At 35.6% G+C, this 25,243-nt stretch overlaps 1 protein-coding gene across 2 annotated transcripts in view; it reads right to left on the reverse strand.

Moving 5' to 3' along the window:
* Positions 1 to 25,243, reverse strand: part of LOC137410460 (uncharacterized) — a 60,827-nt gene that overhangs the window by 13,586 nt on the left and 21,998 nt on the right. The window contains exons 2-3 of one of the 2 annotated variants that reach the window (XM_068095876.1): positions 17,959 to 18,102; positions 11,311 to 11,637 (exon numbers count right to left, since the gene is read on the reverse strand). The gene's annotated coding sequence lies outside the window, so the exon portion shown is untranslated. Of the gene's footprint in view, positions 1 to 5,978; positions 6,275 to 7,296; positions 7,460 to 11,310; positions 11,638 to 17,958; positions 18,103 to 25,243 lie in introns of those variants that run through there. The other variant, XM_068095877.1, reaches the window with a different exon arrangement.

Raw genomic sequence — 25,243 nt, forward strand, 5'->3', positions numbered from 1 at the left:
TTAGTTGGGCAATATCAACAAGGGGTATTTTAATGGGAGGTGGGTTGTTGTTGTTATTGTTTTGAGCATCACTTAGAAAAGTAGGAGTATGTGAAACAAGGTGTAGAAGATCTTGGCTATCGGCAACCCAGTCCAAGTGTGGATTGACTTGTAAAGCAGGCTGAGCAAGAGGCAAGTCGTCTTCTTGGTCGAGTAGGTCATCCAGGGCTCACGTTCATGGAGAGGATTTTCAAGGATGTTTTCTGCATCTTGAGCAAGTTGGGCCGCCTCTTGTTCCACCGCATTTTCAAGTGGTTGATCTTGGTCAACGAGTAAGGGGTTATCATAAATTAACTGTGTGTAAGCGTCGACTGGGTTCTCAAAGCCTGTGAGCAATTGGTTTCACTGGATGAAATGTTTGTGCAGGACTAAAAACTGCATGCAATACTTGACAAATGTGTCACTAACTGGATCTGAGCTGTATTTAGGGAAGATTTTCATGATTGCATTACCACCGGTACCGGCATGAGCTGTAAGGAAGTTTGAATTACGGTGATGGATGAGTCTGAATGATTTTGTGAATGCAAGGAAAGACATGGCGTGGAAGGCAGGAGGACAGGTCATGTATTTTTGCATATCAGAGCTTTCTTGACCAGGTAAATTGTCCTGTATTGTTTGACCATCAACTTTAAGAGTGACAACGCTGCATGAGAAGTGATACAGAGGTAAGCTAGCAACGACATGAACTGCTTCTTGTGCGCAAACAACTCTAGCAATAGTATTGAGGAGCAAAGCTGCTGCAATGCGTTGTATGTTGGCTTCAGGAGGAAGCTGTTGTGTGATAATTTGATGGTAAACCTGTGTGTAGTCAGTACTTGTGGTTTCAGCTTTTGAAGTATATTTGGCAATGTATTTGGCTGCATCGCTTATGTCAAAAGTCAATGAAATGTCATGAGTTGCAGTCCATGTAACCATGCATCTACGAATATAGTTGTTCAAGAGAGGGTCATTAGTGGCAGATTTTATAGCTATAGATGTTCTATGATTTTGTTTATCTAGAACAAAATCAACAGATGTTAATGCTTAGAGTTCTTTTGGAAAGCCAAATCGGCATTTTTGAGTGCCATCTAGCTGTGTTCGCAAGCAGTACCCCGGATTGCAACGTGTATGTTTTTGCAAATGTTGACGAGGTCTTTCAAGTAGTTTTCCAAATTATCTACATTTTGATCCCTTACTGAGCATGGGTGGTTTTGAACATCCCAATAAAAGTTAGCAAGATGTTGGTCATGTTCAATGGCAGGATTCCAAGTGCATACATATTTATCCCAATAGGATGTTAGTTCAAGTTTTGTACAAGTTTGTGTGTTTGGGGCATTTTGTAACCAAGCTAGGCCATGTACATGAAAGCTGCCTCGACATCGCCATTCAAATCTGTACCAGTGGTCATCAATGGGAAAGTAAGAAAATGTTTGAAGAACTGTCAAATCTTACACCTAGGTATGAGTCAACAGTAAGAAGTGAACGCGCAGTTGCTTGAGCAATGGTTTTATTGTCGGTGTCAAAAAAACGTGCAAGATCGGGCCACTGCATGTCAGCAACTGAAAATGTGAAGAAAGCAGTAGCATTTCCAAGTTGTTGGTTCATTGCCAGGAGTTCATTGCGTCGGCTATACCAGTATTGAGCAGTACCCCTGATTTGGAAACCGAACCTAAGAATTTTATTGCTCAAGTTTTGTTGATTCTCATTGACAAGTTGGCGAATATCGGCAACAGACATTTCATGTTCATTTGGAAATCTACTACTATCTCAAAACCTATGTTTTACAACAATAAATAACACCTAATCACACAAAAAATCACACTTAATCTCTTACTATCTCAAACCTATATTTTACAACATTCAAATAAATATTAATTAAAGCTGTAAGCCCAACCTACTGTAATGTATGTAATTTAACAACAACAAAAAAGAAATTTTTTTATTATAGATCTGAAATGCAAAATTAGAAGTAAAATGGCAAGCTACTGTGTACTATACACAGTTTGAAAGTTGGTTGTGTTTAATGTAGAATGGTTTTGATAGCGTCCTTTAACAGAAAGCAAGTATGAGCGTTAATGTTTCTGGAAGTTTTCTGTAAACTGGAACAAAATAAAAAAATGTCCTTGTCATAAAGGGGCATTGTAGTTCGGCCCTAGCTTGCACATAAGTTGTAAAGAATTTTGGCTAACATTTTAAATAATTTAATGAGACCTTCGGTAATTGGACAAAAAAACATAAGCTGATAAACTGTGTACTACAATTTCGTACCTGTAAATTGGTCTACGCCTCAAACGGCCTACGTTTATTACAGAAACCTTCGGATAAATTCGATTACAAGTAAACAATGCCATAGACTGGTGAAATGAGTTAAAATAGCAGTTAATTATGGAAAAACATATCTGCGCTGCAAATCAAATACATACCGTAAGGTCTAGGTTAGTATCATTATCATCCTCAACTTCGGTATTAGAGGTTGATGGAGTTGATTTCAATGTAAAATGACAGTAGGAGAGATTTTTGCAATGACGATACCTTGCCTAGTAACTTGTCAAAAACTTGAATAATTTTGTAAAAAAGTTTGATGCATTGGCAATGGGCTTAACTTGAAGCCTCGGCGATGATTTTAAAAGTTTTGGAACTCGGCTACGTTTAGTACATTTTCCTAGCAGCTATTTTTGCAATGACGTCATTCTGCATATCTTGTGACACTTTGAATAATTTTGCAAAGAATTGTGATGTATTAGCAATCGGGTTAACTCAAAGCCCCGGCGACTATTTTAAAAATGTTTTGAAACTCAGCTACGTTTAGTAGTTATGCTTAGCGACTAGTTTTTAAATTTGAGGCAGTAGTTGTTCTCCCCTGTGATTAAAAATAGAACTATTTTTTCGTGGAATTTAATGATTCGCAGAAATAACTGTTCGCGAAATCGCGAATTTTTATATCCATCGAATATTTTCATCTTATAGGGTATTCGATTTTATAAGATTTAGTTATAACAATAAATATTCGATTTTATAAGGTTTAATTATAACAATAAGCATTCAAATTTACAAAATCGAAGTATCTAGTGACCGATGTTGGGTGATATATTACTGTTATTATTTTTTCTAAATTATTTTTTTAAATGGATTTTCCACAAATCTATATAAATATCACAACTTCTTGGTATTGTTTGCTATGACGATTTGAATTGTAAACAAAATTGTGCATTGGTTTTCTATTATTACTGTATTATTATATTAATAATATTGGTTATTCTAATAATATCAGTGCATTTTACTTCTAATATTGCATTTCTCCTATTGCGGGAGAGAGATATAAGCATATAATCTTTTCCTTTCGTTATTGCTGCTTGTTGTACATAATAACACCCAGTACATTACAGCTTCCATTGCAGTTACCCTATTGCACTGCAGTGCCATTTGACTGCTAATATTGCATTTCTCAACCATCAGTACCCTTTCTTTTTTTTAATATCACTTTGGTTGTGGGTTGTATGACAGGGGAATTTCTAGTTTACCAATGATACACTAAAACAAACTGAGAAGAAAAACATCTTAAATATGTTGAATTGAAAGTAAAGATTTGTGCATAGAAGTGTGCGCGTATAAAAGAGGTTATTGTTCCAGCTAGCGCTATTCATCAACACATGGAATACAACGATACTGGTACCTCTCGATACTGGTACAAATGAAAAAGTTAGATATCGGACTGTCTTTGTCTGATACTTTATTTGTCTGAACGAATGGACAATGCAGAGGCAACTTCTACTTGAGATAATACAATTGTCCACATGAAAGTTATTTGCTTTTACTGATTTGGCAATCAAGGCTCACAAAAAACCGGAAACAGAAAAGTAACCTACATTTGAAACTGAAAAGGCAAATTTGACAGTTACTAATTAAAAAATAAGTGATGACAGTAAAAAACAAGTTTTCAAACATTTTCAAAATATAATAAATTCAAAAGGTAATATTATTCGATAATCTAAAGTGCACATTTTGTGTACCCTTTTGCACAGTATGTGTGTGCGTACAGTAAATGCTGAGTGATAAGAGCTACAAATCGCTAAAGACTGCCTAGCTAATACCACTAGCTAGACCACTGTCATAGCCGTGGTCAAATTTGTGGCGTTGAAACTTGCGGTTTCACTCACTGTAAATTCAAACTTACTACGTAATTAAATTAATATATATAGCTGGACATACCCAAACACAAACACAGACACAGACACGTACAGAAATGCGCAATTTATTTACAATTTATATACATAGACTAGCTGCGCTACCAAGTGTTGCCCGGGTGTTTATAATAATAATAATCAGCTTATAAACAATCAGAGGTACTGAGAGTGGCCTGCCACTTGCTATTACCCTGGCACAATGCCAATAGATAACTTGAGTAAGCTTACTAGTAAGAGGTACTACTTTTCATGCCGTTACACCATCACGTTGCGTCGTGATGGAAAGTGGTAGTTTATTTGCTCCCATTTAGCGAGATAAACTGCCTAGCAAATCTACATGTATCAAACTCATGTGACTAAATTAGTAAGGTGTTGGACTGGCGAAGGGGAAGATCTGAGATCAAATCTTCTGCTTAATGGATTCATTATTTCATGGTTTTAATAGGTATAGCTAGACACACACAACAACAAGGGAATACACACACACAAAAATTGGAGATATATTAATATATACTAGTATATATTAATATATCAAATATATGTATAAAATGTATATATAAATAGATAAATAGATAAATAGATAAATGGATAAGCAAACTGGTATGAAACGTGAATGAAACTTTTGTGAAAGAAAATATAAAAATGTTTATGCTATAAGCTCAGTGATAACACTTATAGTAGCCTGAAATCAAAGTTTTCATATAAACTGTCTAACTTAAAGAATATGTGTTGCTACTTCTGTTTCAAAAGCACAACTGCAGTGATATTATCACTATTTGATCATGTTATGCTATGCGGAAGCAAATAAAGACCAACAGTAGTTAAATGCCAACTGGCTACAAATAAATGCCAACTGGCTACAAATAAAGGCCAACTGTCTACAAACAATTGCCAACTTTATTGAAACAAAAGGAGAAATGCATGGATGATCTGTGACTGACAGCTTTTAACACTTCACCAGTCAACAAATAAATAAATAAGGTAACATATGGTAGACACATCGATACCTATCTACAAGTTGGTCTATGAGTTTCATAAATATGACTGTGTTCAAAATGTAAAATGTGAGTAACTATATTATATCCTTTACAATATGTGTTATAAACTGATAAATAAACAGCTCATATTTATAAAATGATCTAGTTTTGTTTTACATTTAGGCTGTAAATGTAACCACAAAAAATCAAAATGGATTACTTTTTTTCAAACTTTCAATTGCAGTAGTATTTGTTGCAAAACTAGCGATATGCAAGCATTTTGTCATGATGAAAGAGATAAAAACAAATTAAAGTTTTCATGGTCAAAAGTCACCTTTGACTATTTTAAAATGAGTCTATAGCTACTGACAGTTGTCATAAGTAACTTCACTTTTTATTAAGTTTTCAGATACTGTTCTTTTGGTAGTTTTTACAAAGACCAGCTATAAGTTTTAGGACAATTTTTGTTCTCACTTTTGGGCTTATTTCTAGTGAATTAAAAACAGCAACACATCAGAGACTCCAAACAATGATATCATCAGCAAAATGAGGCAGTAGTAACATATGATATTACTTGCGTTACTAAAAACAAACAAGATGCTTGAGATGAGGATATAAAAAAACTGACAATTGCCTTTGTTAATAAGGTATTCTTCATTATTTCTTTCTTCAAATTAAAACGTCTTATTAAACCCTCAAGCTGTGAATAAAGAAAGTAAGAGTCCAAGATCATATTTCCGTCACAAATTTCGTAGACTGATACTATGAAATGCTCATCACCAATATGCATGTAACTCACCCAAACTAATGATTGTCGTCAAGGTACCAGTAAAATTGCCATCATAGTATGAGGTCACAGAAAGTTCATACTCTCCCTCATCTAAATCCTTGATAGTTGTTTGGAAGACGAAAGATGAGTTTTTTTATTTTCTACAGGTATTATCTTGTCAGCAGCACAGTCATTGCTTTCTAGATTGCATACTTTGACTCGGAACTCACTAAGGGCAGGTGGAAAAATACTCCAACCAACATCTATGTAATGTTGTTTGTGCCAGAAAGTGGTGTTTACTGTTAGTTCCTGGGGTTGGTTGGCCTCTAAAATACCACAATACATTTTTTTATTTATCCATATTAGGCTTTAGGTTATTAGGCTAAAGCTAATTAAGAAATGCATGTCATGTATGATTAGAGCGCTAACAGCTAGTAACACTTCACCAGTCTACAAATATATAAATAAATAAGGTTACATATGGCAGACATATTGATACCTATTTACAAGTTGGTCTACGAGTTTCATAAAGACGGCTGTTTTCAAAAGATACAATGTGAGTAATTACACGATACTCTTTATAAAATGAGTTTTAAACAATTAAATGTAAAGCTCATCTTTGAAAAATGATCTATGTTCTATTTTAAAGTTGTGCTGTAAATGCAGCAACAAAAAATCAAAATAGATTACTATATTTTTCTTTCCATAATTTCAATTGAAATAGTGTTTGTTGCATGACTAGCGTGATAGTCATGATGAAATATATAAGAACAATTTTAAAACTTCATGGCCAAAAGTGACTTTCGACAATCTATAAATGAATTTACAGCTGTCACAAGTGATTTCAGTTTTTAAAATTTATAGTCATTGTTTGTTTGATACTTCTTACAAAAATTAACTATAAGCTTTTTGGATGGTCTTGTTTCTCAGTTCTAAACTAAATGCTTATAAACTAAAAACAACAACACATCAAATATTTCTACCAGTGATATCATCAGCAAAATAAAGCAATAGTAACACCTGATAACACTTTCATTTTTAAAAATAAATAAAATGAAAAAAAATGATGGCATGAATAATTGATATTTGCCATGGCTAATAAAACATCCTTCAAACAAAAATTGTCGAGTTGTGTACAATCATGCCACCTCTAGCTTTAAGCTGCACAACAATAATTTAGACCCTAAAACTGGTTTATTTTCACTCTTTTTAATTGGTTTTTGATATCGAAGCAAAACTTGAAATACCTTACTTCTCCCAAAGCCCTTGTTAAACAAATCAAGAATCCAGGTCATACATTTTTATACACTCCTACTATTAGATGTTCATTACCAGTCATGTAACTCACCCATAGTGAAGACTGTAGTAGAGGTACCAGTAAAATTACCATCATAATATGCCGTCACTGAAAGTTCATACTCCCCCATGTGCAAATCCTCAAAAGCTGTTTTAAAGGCCAAAGATGAAAGTTGTTCGTCGTGTACAGGTATTGTTTTATTAGCAGTACAGTCATTGCTTTCTAGAAAGCATGCTTTGACTCGGAACTCACTAGGAGCTGGTGGGAACATACTCCAACCAACATCTATGTAACGGTGTTTTTGCCAAGAAGTAGTATTCACTATTAGTTCCTGTGGTCGGTTGGCCTCTAAAATATCATGAAGCAATTTATTTTTCTCGAATGCTAATAAGCTGTAACACAGTTTTTGCTGTATGTATATCTACACTGGTAATTTATACATATATATATATAAATATATATATTTATCTATATATATTGATATGTATATAAATATATATTTTTATCTATATATATATTATAAAAAAAAAATTGTTTCCTCACCCCGGATACCCCGTATGGGTGGTAAATTCTGCTCTAACTCGGGTCTCCTACCAGAGACCTGGAAGTTTGAGCACTTGCCTCAAGATCTTAGCTGTTCCCAATAGCGCACTTTTCTGCAACTCACCTGAGTTGATTGTTGTTGGTATTTGGGCAAACCACATTTTATGCGCCGGTGTTATTGCGCCCAGTGCCCCAATGACTACTGGGATTACGGTTGTTCTTACATTCCAGCATTTATTATATATATAAATATATATCTTTATCTATATATATATATATTAATAAATAGATATATATATGTATAAAAAAATTGTTTCCTCACCTGGGATACCCCGTATGGGTGGTAAATTCTGCTCTAACTCGGGTCTCCTACCAGAGACCTGGGAGTTTGAGCACTTGCCTCAAGATCTTAGCTGTTCCCAACAGCGCACTTTTCTGCAACTCACCTGAGTTGATTGTTGTCGGTATTTGGACAAGCCCCATTTTATGCGCCGGTGTTATTGCGCCCAGTGCCCCAATGACTACTGTTATTACCGTTGTTCCAACATCCCAGCATTTTTAATTGTCTTTTCAAAGAGGGAGATATTTCTCTACCTTTTCTTTTTCTTTGCTGTTTATATTGTAGTCATTGGGTACTGCTATATCTACTATAGTAGCCCTCTTGCTCTCCTTGTACACCATCACTATATCTGGTTGGTTTGCTAGGACATGCTTGTCAGTCCCGGTGTACAAGTCCCAGAGAATCTTAGCGCGGTCATTTTCATTGACCTTATATATACGTATATATATATATATATATATATATATATATATATATATATATATATATATATATAAGGTAGCAACCATGAAACTTTAAGTTGTAAAATGTTTTAAAAGTTTTCAGTTCTTAATATAGTTTATATATATATATATATATATATTTATTTATTTATATATATGTAAATTTAAAAGTTTGTGAGCACGTACTTTGGTTTGTCCAGTTAATTCTGGACAGAACAAATTAAGCTAAGATTAGCTGTTAAAATGTTGGAATGAAGAAATTAAATTGCAGAAAATTTGATTTCAAAGCTTCACGTTCAGTGGAAAAATATCTAAACCAGTTGAGTTATTGTAAGTTGCATTGAAGTGTGAAGCGATAAGAGCTGTCATGAGTCTTTTTACGCAGTGCAACATGACTAAAATTTGCTCTCATTGCTCAGATTCTTAGGTTTAGCAATACGAATAATTAGTCAATTAATTATTCAAATGAGTCATTGGCAACGTGCCAGGCTAATGACAAATGACCAGCAATTAAATTACCTGCAACGGTTTACAAGCTGTTTATAAGACCATTTGGCCAGCGCATCTAAATATAAATAAATGCATATAAATGCCAGTGCGTATAAATAAATCTCAAGTTTTGTGTGTGTTTGTGCGTTTCGATTGGTTTAGTTATAGCTATCCAAGTCTTGGAATTAAAAGCTCACATTCTAATGAATTTGATCTCAACTCCTGACATTTACAAGCATGTATCTTATCAATTCAGTTACACAAATTGATGGATTTTTTGGGCAATATGCGTGATTATCTTGGTTTAAATAATCATAGCGTTACGTTATGGCACAAATTTAGCAAAACTCGCTCTCACGGTTTTTATCAGTAACTTTCAATCACTTGTTTGATCAGATTAGCCATCAACAATGTCCTGAAAAATAACATGTGGCAAACAACTACATTATCTGTCACTATTATAGGCTGATTTTCAATACCCATGCAACGCTGGGCATTCTACTTGTAACTATATATAAATAAGCAAGTCTGTGTGAAAGGTCAAGGAAACTTAAAAAAATTTTTAGGAATGTTTATACTTTAACCTTCGTGGTGCACCTATAGTGGCCTGAAATCTAAATTTGTTTATAAATATTTAATTTTTAGAGTTATTATTATTTTAAAAAGCCTGAATGCAATTTTATTTTCACATTTTGATCATGGTATATTATGCAAAAACATAAATGGACAGAAGGAATTTAAACGGCAGATGTCTACAAATAAATGCCAGATTTATTGAAACATGAGGAATGCATGTATGATCTAAAACTGACAGCTGGTACAACTTCCCCTGTGACACAAAGAAATAAATGAGGTAACATAGGGCAGACATATCGGTACTTATCTACAAGTTGGTCTACGAGTTTCATATATATGACTGTGTTCAAAATGTAAAATGATGGTAACTACACTATTGCTTTTACAGTTCAGAGGTCACGTTCCTTAAGCTGATTCAGACCTTTCAAAATAAAATTAGTAAAGTCACAATTTAGATTCTATTCAAGTTTGGTTTACTAAAAAAGACTTTTGAATAATTGTTAGGAGCCTTGACATCCAACTTAACGCACAAAGTAGATTTTTGATTTGCAATTTGAACGAAAATAATGTGCTCAGGAGCCAGCATGCTATAATTTAAGCATAAAACTGCATGTAGAGTGTGGTTAAAATCTTAGGAAATAACTATTCAGTGCCAGACCAGGTTCAGTTAGATAAATGAAAAAAACAGTCAAAACAGTTAATAATTAAATCAGTGTTTTTGTTCATATACATAGTATAACAGGCAGACCATCTCATTCATAACAAATCAAAAATTATATGTACCTCGAAAAGTTCAACAGCATTTCTGACTATGCAAGAGACATTTTAAGAACAAAACAAGTAACTAAGTGTTTAACCTTTTACTCACTATACATGTATATACTTCTCTTTAAACCATCTACAAACAACTTCATTTTTAATAAATCCAAAAATATTTATTAAAGGAAAAATCAACAGAGATGCTGATTATGAAAAAAAACTATTTTGGCAACAAAACAAGTGAATAAATATTTTACCAACAGTAACTGGTTAAACAAATCACTTAACAGTATACTCAATACCAACTTTTTCTTTTAACCCTGTACTCACTATCTACTCCTTTCTTTAAACAAGTACTCACTATCTAGTTCTTTTTTTCTAATCTTTTATACATTATACGCTCTTTTCACTTAATTTTGTACCATCTATTTATTTCCCCTAATGCATGTGGGATAAACAGCGTGGATAGTAGATAAATGTGGTAGAAAAACTTTTTGATGGATACGGTAAGTTGCATGATAAACTTTTTGATACGGAAAGTTTAAGTCTGTTTCTAAATTTTGTCACTTGGATGTATGCTTACAGTGCTTAGCAACAATTAGGTTGTTTTGACTACTTCTGGTTAGAAAATACAAGGGCCATACGATTTTCAGCAAACGAAAGAGTTTTGGAGATTCTAATTTACAGAACTTGAAATAATTTAGCTATAACAAGTTTCATCTGGCCATGCAGTCAGCCACGGTGGTAATCCCTAAATGAGGACCGCTAATGAGCAAAAAATCATAAAACACAAAATACTCACAACAACCACAGGTATTTTATACCTGACCATGTAATCGTTATACATTACATAGCTGATTTAATTTATTGCATAATAGTCTCACATTGTCTTCTGTTAAATCATACGCAACTTACCAATCGTGAAAGCAACACTTTGTGGCTCGCTGTAAATAGGTAAATAACCTTCATAGAAAACAGCCCGCAAGTGAGCGATGTAGTTTCCTATATCTCTATGTTGTCCATTGATGTCTAGAAAAGTCCATTCATTATTCGATTGCCAGTGAATAATTCTATTAGTAATAAATGACAACCCTCCAACTTCGTTGCTCTTCTGTACTCACAGTTCAACTCCATGATAAGTGATCAGTGTTGACAGAGTCCATTTTAAAATAACTGGAGTTTGTCTACCTGGCTGGCACGGGGCAAATTTTTCAACAAAGAATCGCACAGGCTTCAGAGGTCCTACAAGCAAAGTATGTTTGCCTCAAGCTCTGGTCATGATTTTAGAGTAAGATATGCACAGCTGGTCATAGCATCAGCTATTATTCCGCTTGCAAAAATAACTATGCTATTTGTAGATGTACAACTCATTTGTATTTGCTTGTTTTTGTCTTATTTTTGTCAGCACACTGATATAATATTATTATATCATCTTGAAATAAACATTGTCTTGTATTTTAGCACAACAAAATGTATCATCATTAAGCATAGTCAATATATTTGTAATTCATGATTTAGCTATTTTGCTAAATATATTAGTTCAAGTTTGGCTCAGTTTACCGTTTTTAATCTTGCATTTTTTATGTCTGTTACTTCTACAGAAAGAGGAATGACAGAAGTGTCAAGCAAACTGTTTGCAAGAAACTTTTTTAAGAACACTTGATTACAAACAAACTTGGACTGATGGAAGAGCTGCTAAAACAGCCCTCAATAGCCTGACAGCTACACATGATAAACGAGACAAAATTAGGCTTGACGTAAATCCACTGCATGAGATGATCGATTTACACATAAAGTCATACAGTTTTTGCATATAACATTATCATCTTGGAGCTGCTCCAAACAGATTATACATGTACCTGCCACATTAATTATGCGTTAAAGATATTCATGCTAACTTTAAGAAAGTAAATAGCAATCAAAAAATTGACCTAACAACGTATATGAGACAAGCCAGAAACATGAAAATTAGTTTTGCAGTTTTTGGTCAAGAAGAGTGTGAGTTGTCCGTTAAAATTAAGCTGAAAGTTTATGAGATCTCAGGTGTATGTCAACATGTAAAGTCTGTATAGAAAGAAAACTCCACATTGAGCTTGTAAATGAAGCGATGATTGTACAGTGTATATAACAAAGAAGATGGGATCATAACTCTTAATACTACTATACGCAGTGTTGACTTGGCAAAGGTTATTATGCTCCTAAGATTTCTGGGTTACAAGTCAAATTGTTTCAAAATATGTATGGTTGTTTGCCATTTAAACTTTTGGACAAGTTGGAGAATATACAAAAAGTATCATCGCAGCATACACCGTACGGAATGAAGCAATATCAGGACAAAGATGTGAAGATATTACATCAGCATTTCACCCTGTACTCAACGAAGACTGTGACATCCAACCCATTGTCTACTTTATGGATAACCGTTCTGGTTAGAACAAACGCTACACTTTATATACACTTTTGTAATAGTAGTAAATAGTACAGAAATTTCAGCTAAGCAAATTACTTTAAAGTATTTGGAAACTGGCCAAACCTTTATGAGCGCTGACAGCTATCACTCAGCTGTTGAAAAACAGATGAGAAAAAGAGAAAATGTGTTCGACTTCAAAAATTTTGAAAGTTGTGCCAGAGAGGCTAGAGCACAAGCGATCTCTTTTTCTCACATAGCCTAATTTTTGTCAGTACAAGGGGCAACCGAGCCAGCCCAAGCTAAAACTAGGTGATAGACCAATCAGACATCAAAGTTGCTCAGTTTCGCCGTAACCGTAGAGTGGTATTTTATAAGCTGCAACATACAAACAAAGATTTATCTTCATTATATCACCTAAAATAAAGACCTGACCTATCAAAGCTGGCAGCACCTATAGTACCACGAAGCATTTCTTTAGCAAGAAGACCGATATTGTCAGCAAATTGATCGAAATGTTGCCTGAATGGCGATATGCATTCTGACAGGAAAAAACCTGTTGAATCAGTTAACAATCTTGTGGACAACTTTGACTAAAATCTAATTGGGACATACACAGCTAAATCTAGCAGCATGTACAAATGTAACTATTCTTGGCTATACTTTGTTTGTGATAATTATAAATTTATGGGCTTAGTTTTGTGTAAAAATACCAAACATAGTAGAGTTATCAAAAGATATTGGTTTCAGCAACTTTTGTAAAGTTTTGAACACTTTTGTAGTAAAATTATTAGTTCCCAATAGCTCATATGACAAAATTTACTTTAATCAAATCGATAATTTCTTTTGTATAATCCATAAACAGTTTTAAGCAGCGGATCCTGTCAAATCCGATAACCTCAGCTGTGCGTGAAAAAACCTCATCAGTTGTTAAGTATTTTTGTCAGCAAAATTCTTGCTGTTTGTTTATGTGAGCTGCTGATAGAACTATATACTCATATCAAATCATCAAAGATTAATAATTCCTTATCAATGAAATTGAATGACACAATAGCTGTTGAAGTAATTTTAAAACATAATATATCTGCAACTAAAATATTGAAGAATAATCAGCCAGCTTCGTAGCAAAAAATCGTTTTTGAGTGAGGTAATTAGTTTTGCCAGGAGAGAGCCGTAGTTTTGTATTTTAGTCAACCAGTCATGCTTGCAGTGAAATCTCCTTGCCATGCTTGTAGCCACTCGAATGGTGGCTGTGGATGTGGAAACAAAGTTTATGCGGACAGAGATTGAGCCAAAGGACAAGAAGTCAACCAGCGTCTGAGCCGTGGAGGAAGCTCAAGACGAACAGGAAGCCAGAAAGGAACCGGCCCAAGAGAGGAAGAAGCTGAAGCCTCTACAGTGCTGGTGCTGTTGGGCTTCTGGATACATGTGGTGAAACTGTTTTTAGAATCGGTTAAATCAGAGAAATAAACGGGTCGCTTCAGTGGTGCCGACTACCGGTTGCATTACAATCTCAAACCCATATTTTCCTGGCAAAAAGAAGCCAGTTGGCCCTGGATCGGAGGCCAGTAATAAAGGCCAGTCAACAAGTTCACGGCTGATGAGGGTATAAGCGGCTCTAGCACAGAAGAGCTAGTACCAATATGAAAAGCTGAAAAAAAGTTTACCCTTGCCAGGCTGACAGTGGAAGAAACTCTTGCAGTAGCTCTGCAAAATCTTTATCAGGTTTTGGATGATCTGAAGTTCTGATTCCACAATGATGAGCTCGCCACGTTGAAATGCTTCAAACAAGCTGCAGTGGGTTCCCCAGTCAAGAGCACACACAAAAATCAGTAAAAAAGGAACTGGTTGATAGGACATACGTCTTTTCCATTACCTATATTTTTTTCTGCGCAAATCCAGAAACTTTCTCAAAAAGTGTAGGTCTTTGGGCTGTGTCCATGGGGTGGTAAAAAGACTGACAGTTTGCTACACCATCAGAAGCCTGCCTTAAAGGCAGTATGATCAGCTCATAGTACACCTAGTAGTTGGGCATCTCTGACAGCCTCAGGAGTGCCTAAAGAAGATAGGTTTAGTTAGCTTAGCTGCAGTGGCATTGGGCTCACCTGGGTACAAGCATTAAGCAGGCACCACTCTACGCCTCAAGCAAGCTCGTATTCAAAAAGCTCTTCCAGGTCTCAAAGAACTTCTGTAAGGAAAATGACAGCGACGGGCTTGTGATAGATTGGACTAGGCTGTCATTTTACGGAAGCGTACAGCTACTCATGCAGCTCCAGGATGTAACAGCCAAAGAAGTGTTTGTAGTGTCCAATATTATCAAATACGCTGTCTTAGGAATGCTTTTTCATGTAGCCCCCCCAGTTTGCTATGGAGTTCTAGCAGTCAATTGTATTTGTGAGCAATCATCGGTTGACCTGTACAGACAGATACAGCTGGTTGCAGCTTAATAAAGTTCACGCGGTACGCAGCCTGGTGGTGCAAGTCAGAACTGAGACTGTTGTTTTCTGCAGGGTGACGACCAAAAACTAATACCCTTTAGGAGTTATTGAAGGGTGTCTGAATGGGTTGCTGCTTGCCACAAGCTTGAACCAACTGAAGCCAAAGGAAAGTGTCTTGGCTTGGTGCTTTAATTTGATGAACCTGCTCATCGAACTCTGAGTCGGTCAAACAGTCGGTTTGAACAGGAAAATAGAGCTTCGCCACATAGTTGTTGAACCCTCCTAATTGGACTCGAGAAGCAAACATTTGGGTGAGGATCTATCAAAAAGAAGGGTGCAGCCTACCTAGTAGATCTCTATGTGACAGCCCAACGCAGCTGCGCAAAACCAGGGTAGGCTGAACAGCTTCATGACTGCTGATGCGCTATCAAAATAAGTTCAGCGCCGAAGATAAAAATATTGGCCAAACCCGAGGATATATAGTAGATGAGGAAATAGGGCGGACAAAGCAGGCTCCCTCGAGGAGAGAACACATCACATTTGCCAACCGCTGCACCGACTGGGTCCCAAGAAAAATGCGGAGGCTGAACGTCAAGTTTGACAGCAGTTCAACAAGGGGGTTTTGGAGCGGATGGGTTACGCCTGCCTGCAGTGGCTGTCTTGTCAAAAGGAGTGCGGCCACTTAGTAGCCGGGTCGTTGTAGGTTCTTGCCAAAATCCAGTTTACACTAGAGCCTTGAGCCAGTATGTGTCATGGTAATGCCAATAGGCTCAGGCGACGGGCCTCAAAAGACTACGAGTAGTGTGAGCTCATCATACTGCGAGAGTAAGGACTGACTTGCAGAGAACTTGCTCTGGAATGCCGGCACCTTTTGGGAAAACTCAAGGAAAGCCTACTCAATGTGTCAAGGGTTGCATGTACTGTGTGTAAAAAGGTTGGTTGAACAGGCTCATTTACTGCTGTGACTGCTTGGGAACTGGGCCAAGACTGCCAAGGCCACTGTTGCACTCAGCGTCAGTGCACTAGTGAAGACTCAAAACTTGATCAAAAAAGAGCTAGTGCAAATACAATCGCAGCCAAGCACCAGTGAGTACCATGTACCATGCGGTCATATGTACCGATTAGCTGACTTGGAAACAGCTGGAGCTAGGAAGCGGAGAACTCTGCCAGCTGTATAAATTTGTCAGTTCTTCAGGGTACAATTTAATGAGACATTAGAGGCCTGGACCTATGCCTTGGCTAGTCAAGATAGTGCATGGTGTGCCCACCAGCCATCAGGGAAACAGCCGTTTGCCAGACTCATACTCTTGTTATTCTGGAATGGGTAGAATGATCAGCTAGCAGCTACTGACTTGGTACTGGCTTGGCACATGTATGAAAGCCACAGTAAGATTACTGATTGCAATCTTCGAGGTCTATTATATAGTAAAGCATAGTGGCACCAAGAATATCAGTGACAAACATAAGGGCTAAGCTGGGTGTCTCTGGCAGAAGGTGGCTAAAGACTACAAGGCTAGAGGCTAAATGACTAGCAAGAACTAGAGGACAAGAAGAAAGAGCCGAGTTGTGACCAGGGCTATAGCAATAGGCCTCCTGGTAACAACAGTCATGTGACAGAGCCTATGGTTTCAAAAAAGCTTAGGCCACTGTTACAACACCCGGGCTACCAAAAAGAAACCAAGAGACTGAGAACAAACGGGGCGTAGAACTAAGGAAAAAGAGCTGAGCCTAAAATGAAAGTAAAAGTATAAAAGGAAGAAAACTTTAAAGGTTTGGCAAAGCGGTATGCGCACCTACTCTGCATACTTTGAATGTGGTTTGTAGCCTGTTATGCATGTAAACCTACATGTTTATTTAGTAAATATGTATTTTATTGGCTCTGAACCCCAGTGTTGTAATTTTACTGTCTTGTGAAAAGTAAAAGAGAACAGTTTCCTTTGCAATACAATAGAAAATGTATAACAAAGTAATGTTAACCCGAGGGCAACCCGAAATAAAATAGCATATTTGGCTTGTACTATTCCAAAATAATTTATATGGCATGGTAAAGGTGATGAGTGTAATAATAAAGGCTTAGCCTTATTAATAGACTTGCGATTTAAATATCGCGAGTTTAAACCTATTACAAACGCAGTTTTTCATTGCTTAAACTTTACCGCTATAGCTGAACAAATGAATAAAAATTGAATCTCTATTTTTAAAAAAGTCTGACATTGGATAATGATCAGACCACTTTGCGTTTCCCGTCTATTTAAACTAACTGTGATTTGACACTAGTCGTTAAACGAAAAAGTTGTCCTCAAGTTTGGTTACTTACAGATGTTTTATAAAGTCTTTAACTGACTTAATTCACCTACTCTACCCACAAGAAAACATTTACCAATCTATCAGCAGTTTTTAGAAGACTACAGTATCTTTGTTATGAAGGCCTACTTTTTGAGTAACTGAAATGCTCACAGTTACTACTCTGAGATATGAGTTGTATTAACTTCTTAAAATTTCAACACTTTATTGTAAAAAGGCAGTAATTTGAAGAGCGCCTTGAAATTCGAAATGGTATAGTATAACATAATAGTATATTATAAATGTTATACACTAAACACTATGTTATAGCACTAAAAAATATCTATGGTTTATTTAGGAGTAATGCCTAATCATATACTGCATAACAATACCCACTGAGTTATGAGCAATTCATAACACGAGAATGTCCCTTACTTGGTATAACAAGTTCAATCAATCCACGAAGTCGTAGAGTGTAAGGAGGTGAATCAGCATAATCAAAAAGCTCAACCCAAAGTCGACTGTCTCTCACTGGATTAAATCTCACTCCCGTAAAGTTTAGCATAACTCTTAATCCATCTAAAGTAGAAAACTGAAAAGAAATAAAAGTAATATATTCCCTTTTCTAGAAAATTTCATTAGCATCCGTGTTGTGCGCTGAATCCTAGGAGCGACAAACCTTGCAAAAATCATTTTACTGATTATGAAAAGCAATGTTACACTTGAGAGTGGCATTATTCGAACATATTTTACTAATCACCGAAGCTATGTAATTTAGTATGTAACACCGCCAGGCTCATTATGCTACAGGGGCCATGACATTGTCATGGATTTGCTAAGCTGAGCTGCTTTAATTACCATAAGTGTGCAGCTATTTTCATATTAGCTCTGTAATTCAAAAGCCAGCTTGCATAGGAAGCCCTCTTATATTAACACTCAGTCCTTGCTATATAAGAAAGTGCTATATGCTTCAGTGTTAAGGGGAAAAAAAGAGCAAAGAGCAAGTGATACAGACCACAAATGCCAAAACTAAAGACTGAGAATGACGTTTTTAATCTTCATTAAGAACAGCATGGTCACATTAACCTACTTTTGTGCAGCTTTGTGTATACATATATATCTTAACATTCCTACATTTACAAGTGCAACTGTATAAATATTTATTATTTGTAACTCATTTTAGCAATACACTTGATTGAGGTGAATCGTATCTAATTGTTCCATCTTTTTATGCTTCTAGAGCTTGTGTAAATGAATAGCCAGTATTCACCAGACACCAACAAAAGTGGTGTCTGGTGAATACTGTCTGGTGACCAGTTTGCAACAAAAGTGGTGCATGAGAACTATTACTCATTTGGTATAAGACAACTTGTACGCAGAACCCACTTGCAAGTGGCTAGTAAGCGCTGATTTCCACAACAACATGCAGCATTACATAAAATGAAAAATGTTTTTTTCCTTGTAAATGTACGGATGTTTGAATGAAAGCAGGAGTTATCTTTGAACAATTTTGTTACAATTGGTAGTTACCACAGTGTGATGTTGAGCTGGTATTGGTGTCTTTGGAACCCAGAATACTCAGAGCTCCCAACTTTGGATACATTTCTACCTTTTCTTGTTTTGTTGTCTTTTACTTTCAAAACTCCTGATACAGCCTCATCAATCAGCTAGTCTAGGTCTACCTCCTTGTTCTTTGATACTATATCTGGTTGTCTAGCTTGTATTCGATGGTGGGTTTGAATGTTCATATTCTATAATATTTCTGCATTCTCATTCTTTAAGACTGTTTCTGTCTGGTAATAAACTACTTAATAGATGTTTGAATACAATCTGTCAATATTAATTCTAATGCACTTTTTTGCCATTCAATTTTGCTTTTTCTTGTTCTCCATTGCTGCTATTTTACTGCATCCATTTAAAATATGACATGTAGTTTATTCCCTCTCTCCACATATTCTTCAAAATGTGGTGTCAATCTGCTTTGATAATAGTTCCATTTAGCTGGTGGTACCAGGTCCTGAGTGCTGCCGTCAACATCCTTCTGTCTCTTTCTTCATTTGATCATTTTTTATCCGGACATGTTTGTTTGATGTTGGTGTCTGCCACTAATTGCAGATATTGTCAACGTGATGTTTTTTTGTCCAGTTTTTAGTTTATTCCTTTCTCTCAGCTCTGTATTTTTTATTAATATCTTTTTTTTTGTTGACTTTTGTAACCCATTGTAGCTGTGATCAGTGTTTTTACCTCAATATGACAGCCCATATTATTTTGTCTGTATTGGTTTTTTCCTTTTATGTACGTTTTCTTCTATCTTCATCCCTAGGTGAGTAAAACCGTGACATATTGAACTTTGGTTGAAGCATTCCATTCATTTTCATCCGTTTCCTTGTTTTCTAATCTATGTTTCTCATATCTTTTTGTGTCTGGTTAGTAATTCCAATAGATATCTGAAAACAGCTCCTGCCCACATGTTGATTGATCATATTGTATTTTTTCCTTTTATTTTTTATCTCAATATTAATGTAAATCTTTCGTTTTTCTTCACTTTCTTGTTCATTAAAGTCATTTGGGTTTTACAATCTTCCAGCACTTCAATATATTTATTATCAACATATCCTTAGTTTGTCATCATTTCATTGTCAGGTAGTTTTATTGTCACATCATTTTCCTTTTGGCCTTTTTTCATTATTCATGTGGCACTCTTCGGTAATCCAAAGGTCAATCTTACATCATGTGTGAATATTCGGACCATCTGTACTGGGTTTCCCAAATCTTCTTTGCACTTTCCCTGCAACTTCAGATCATCTATGTAAAGTAAAGGCTCTATGGTGTCATTAACGTCTCTATTCACTACATATCCTTATCTTGGATTTAGTAGTAAAACATACTTGGGTATAGGACAAATTACAAACCATAAAAATGAAAATGAATCTTTTTGAAATATGCCTCCTTTGGTACGCATTGACTCTACACTTTTTCGCTTAGATTCAATGTTAGTTGTCTACTGGTCATACTTTGCTCCTTAAATACTCATATTTTTTCTGACCGTTCTACCTTCTAGAGTATATCTAATATTTATGTATGTTACCCAAAATCATAAGCCTATTGGTAACCAATTTAAGCCATAGCCAGACAAGTTTCTTTGCCTTACAATGTTTCAAAATTGTCTGGTTTGGCATCAACTGCTTTTTAGCTTCTCTGTAATCATGCTGACATTTTTTCTGTTCTTTTCCATTCAAATCACTTCATTGCATTTAAGATATTAATAAATATTATCAGGTATCAATTTCCAAATAATAGGAAAACAATAGTTCCCCGTTATTGTGTCTTCACTTCTTGCATACCTTCTGTATTCAAGCAGCTCTCCTAGTGTTCATTCAGCTAGGAGCCTCTCTTTGTCCAGAAAGTTTGCAAATCTCATATGCAGTCTAAAGAAACTATATATCTAGAATCCTTTCACTTTTATCAGGCCCTGACAATTTTCATTTGGGCATATTCTTGAGAGTACTATGCAGTATTTTTATGCATATCCTTATATCATCATGCTTTACATTTATCTTTGAATCTTTTGTAAACATTTCTCCGCTAAAGGGCTGTCTTATGAACTTTTGCCCCCAATTTCATTTCTAAAAATCCTTGACCAATGATGCTGTTACGCAAGTCAGTTTGTTTCTGTTTTTCTGATACAGCAGTGTACACATTCATAAAGTATTTTCTCATTGGTTTTAAACAACTTTTTGTGCTGCATTTGTTTGACTCAGTCATTATTTCTTCTGATCTTAGTTTTGGTTGGTTGTAGCCAGTCTTTTGTTTATTCAATAACTACGTAGATTGTATCTGTTTTTCTCTATGTTGTGTTCATATTCTACTTCATTTCTGTAATCATTAAAGTTTCTCAGTTTCGCTTGATGAAATTTGCTTAAATCACGCTTTTGCTCTGTTACTCTCTGATAATTTGTATAATCTGAGTTTCATTTCAGCTTTTGGCCATTTTCACGCTTTCTCAAATCTCTGTGTCACTAACAGCACACTTAAATAAATTGTGTTCCTTAATTCTGTAATAGTTATTATAGGTACATGCTCAATGATGTTATTGATTTTATCTATTTCTGCCACCAAATTCCTCCTGGGAATCCGTCACAGCGCTGCTATCATCTCTATTTTTTCTGCAAGCTCTTCCCTAATAGCTTTCTATTAAAGAGAGATATCCAATTTTTTCTGCTCTCTGATCAATTCTTCAAAGGTGTTTGGTTAACTACATTCTTCATTTAAGACCTTTTCTGATTGAAACATAGCTGCCATTACACTCTACTCTTTATTTTTTGCTCTAGTCTTACATCCGTCTAACTCTCCTTGTTTTACCTATACCTCAATCTCCGACTGTTCAACATCATTTAGCCTTAATTTCTTGATGGACATTGTTTTATCTGCAAATATCTGATCTATTATAATCATCTCACCTAAATCTTGCCACTGTTAAGCTATTCCCCTCATGTACCCATTTCTTTGGGGCTCACTAGTTTAGTAACATTCTATTACCTCTAAATTATCCTGCCTTGTGAACTTCCTTTGCTGATTTGCTGATCATGCAACTTAGCCAGTATCATGATTACTATAATTAGTTACTGCTTAATCTGTTTAGCACTTGCCGCAGAGAATCTGCCAGGCAAACCACACATAGTTGAGCCAAATCTACCATTTGTGCCATTAGCATTTCTGTTTTGATTTTGGTCCATCATAGGTATGAGTGATTCATTTGCTTCGGGCTTTTCCTTGAGACGCTGCTCAATGACCTATCCTATGCATTTTCGGTTTCTCATTTTTGTTGGGGTTGAGTCTCCTAACCTTTAGTCAAGCCAAGAGCACCACTGCAAAACAGCAAGCACCAATGGATTTTGGAGGATTCAGTACAGTGCCAGAGACCAAGCTAATATTAGCAGATATTCACTACTGGCAATTTCTAATTATTATCAGACTCTCAGTTTCTTTCTTTAGGCTTCTTTTTGTTATCCACTTCCATGTCTCTATTGCTACTTGATTGTTTGCCTGCTATATTAGCGTTTATCGTTTTTTATGTCTATTTATCTAGCCATGCAATTTTCAGCTGGCATGTCTTTCTCATCAGTAGCTCTTAGTGCATCTGAATGATGTACTATTCTCAACACACTAGTTGCTGTGTATTTCTTAAAGTTGTGGCTTTCATACTTTACAATTTTCTTTACACTGATGATGATTTCCCTCATTTTGTTCTATCTGCATAGATCTTGTCTACATCTGATCTAGAGTGCATTCCACATTAAAAGACAAACAATTTTCTTGTCCTTTCGTGAATTTTCTTCAACTTTTCCTTAATCTAATGTATAATGCCTACTCCAAATATATACCAAAATTAAAACTTAGGTACTGATAGTTTGGAACATATTTCCGAATTTAACTTTGACTTCAATAATTTTGTTACTCTGTCTATGTATTCATCGTATAATTTTATTGCATTACATTTAATGTTGTCTGCTTCCAGTTCATCAAGATATTTTCATTGTTCCTCTTTTTTGAGGTGGTGAATGTCTGTTCTGCTTTGCATTTTTACTTTCTACCTTGCAGTTGGTTTCCCTTTTTTTATGGTGATAATGGCATACTGGTCTAGTCTAAATTCCATCTCAATATTATTATTATATATTCTAACAGTACTTATTAGTGCATTTATAAAAGTTTTAGATCTGCCATAAACCTTCAGGTCATCCATGAATAATAGGTAGTTGATTTCATCTCTTTTCTTGGTATGATATGCTGTACAATATCATCATTAAAAGTACAATAATAATTGTTATTATTAATTTTACTTGTTGATTTTCCCTAGCTCTTTGTCTGGTATTGTACTGGTAATCCTTAAAACCCTTCTTTGTAAATATTCTGTACTTTCCATAAAATTCTTGCAGATCCCAACAGAGCAGAAACCGAGCTCTGTCTGTCTCCTTCCTTTCCATGTTTAGCTCTCCTAATTTCTCTCTTAGATTTGCCATAACCCCCAATGATCCAATTACAACAGGTATCACATTCACCTCACATGATCTAGTTCTTTATCTAGCAATAATATATCAGGTCTCTTTGCTTGTATTATAGAGTCTGATTGTATGGCGAAATTGCTCTTACAATACTTTTGCCTTGTTTTTCCCTACAAATTATTCTGCTACAAGATCATACCAGCTCTTTGCATATGGTAGCTCATACATACAACATAGGTTCCAATGTACAAGCTGTGCAAACTTATCAGCCCTCTTCTTATATTCACACTAAGTAAGTTTTCCACATACACTCAAAGCTTGAAATATAGTTTCATCTTGTTTTTTACACATCCTGCATTTTCGCATTCCTTTTTGCCTTTTTATATAGATTTTTTACTATCTCATAGGTAACACTCGGTTTTATGCTGCAGTTATCAGTCTCTCAGTATCTTTTTTGCAATTTCATTTTTATCCACTCATAACAGTTCCCTTTTGCATAATTTTTGATTAGCTTCGGGCATTGTCAATGCAGAGCCTTTTCCAACTACCCTTTTTTCTCTTCTTCCTCAATTAACTATCTGTATTCTTTTTTTTCTAGTGTTCTTTGTTAGTGCTTTCAAATGTCTGCTATATTCCTTGTTTTCGTCTTTGTTGTAATCCAACAATCCATGCTCTTCAGTATGTATTGTCATTTCTACCCATTTTAGTCCTCCTCCTTCTTTACTTTTTGCTAAGTACATTCATGCAACACTTGCTCAGGAATGTAATGCTGTATCTATAGACATCACTTTTTGTCTTTCTATCCATTTATCTTCGGATTTTTGTGTTCAAATTAGTATGTTAGACATATTTGAGATTTGTATAATGTGTAACAAAGAACCGCCACTGCTTCCCTGCTGATGGCTTCGATTGTATTCCCTTCATTTAATTTTGATTATTATATCAGCTTTGTTTTCTTTTCATATTTTATGATAATTTTACCTTCATTCCTTTCATGTTGATGTCACTTTATTTTAAGATTCCAAAGCATTTGTTTCTATATTATTTTAGGTCTTTCACCATATCTCTATCAGGCAACCATATAGCATTGTCCTCTTATCGTTTCTCCATTTTTATCACTAATATGACATACTTCTCTAATACAGTATAAAATATTTTTACCAGTTGCACCAGATAATTCTTTGCCTTGTCACATAGTGTTAAGTCCTCCATCTATAGCAACTGAGTAATTTTATCAGATTGAGAATAGAACCGAGTTCTTCTGGACAGGCATGAACAGAACTCAACTAGCTGTCACTCTACACTAAAAACTGGCCTGATCATTCAATCAGGCAAGTGTAGTTTGGCCAGGCCTTTATGACTTAAAATATTTCTACAAACTTGATTGGCAGTTTATTGTTATTTTGTTGTCTTCTCTTATTCGGGAGTCAGATCAAGTTTCCTGATGCGTATAGCAAAAGCTTTTCTTGATTTTCGTGCTGGATGGCCATCTGCTCCTCTTGGAGAGTTGTGTGTACTTTTTTCAGCCTCTTCAGCATTTTTATCATGTAATTGTGGAAGGGTTGAGCCTTGGTGACTGGCAGACTGATCTCCAGCTAGTCGGGTAATGACAACTCCAGTTTGAGCATTAAAAAGTTGGTCGTCTCTCCATCCCGCCCCAATCTTCTCGACTGTGAATCAGCAGTAGTGCTTGCAGAGAGTAATTAAGCTACCTGTTG

The sequence above is a fragment of the Watersipora subatra genome, chromosome 1 (genome assembly GCF_963576615.1).
Source record: "Watersipora subatra chromosome 1, tzWatSuba1.1, whole genome shotgun sequence".
Taxonomy (NCBI): Eukaryota; Metazoa; Bryozoa; class Gymnolaemata; order Cheilostomatida; family Watersiporidae; genus Watersipora; species Watersipora subatra.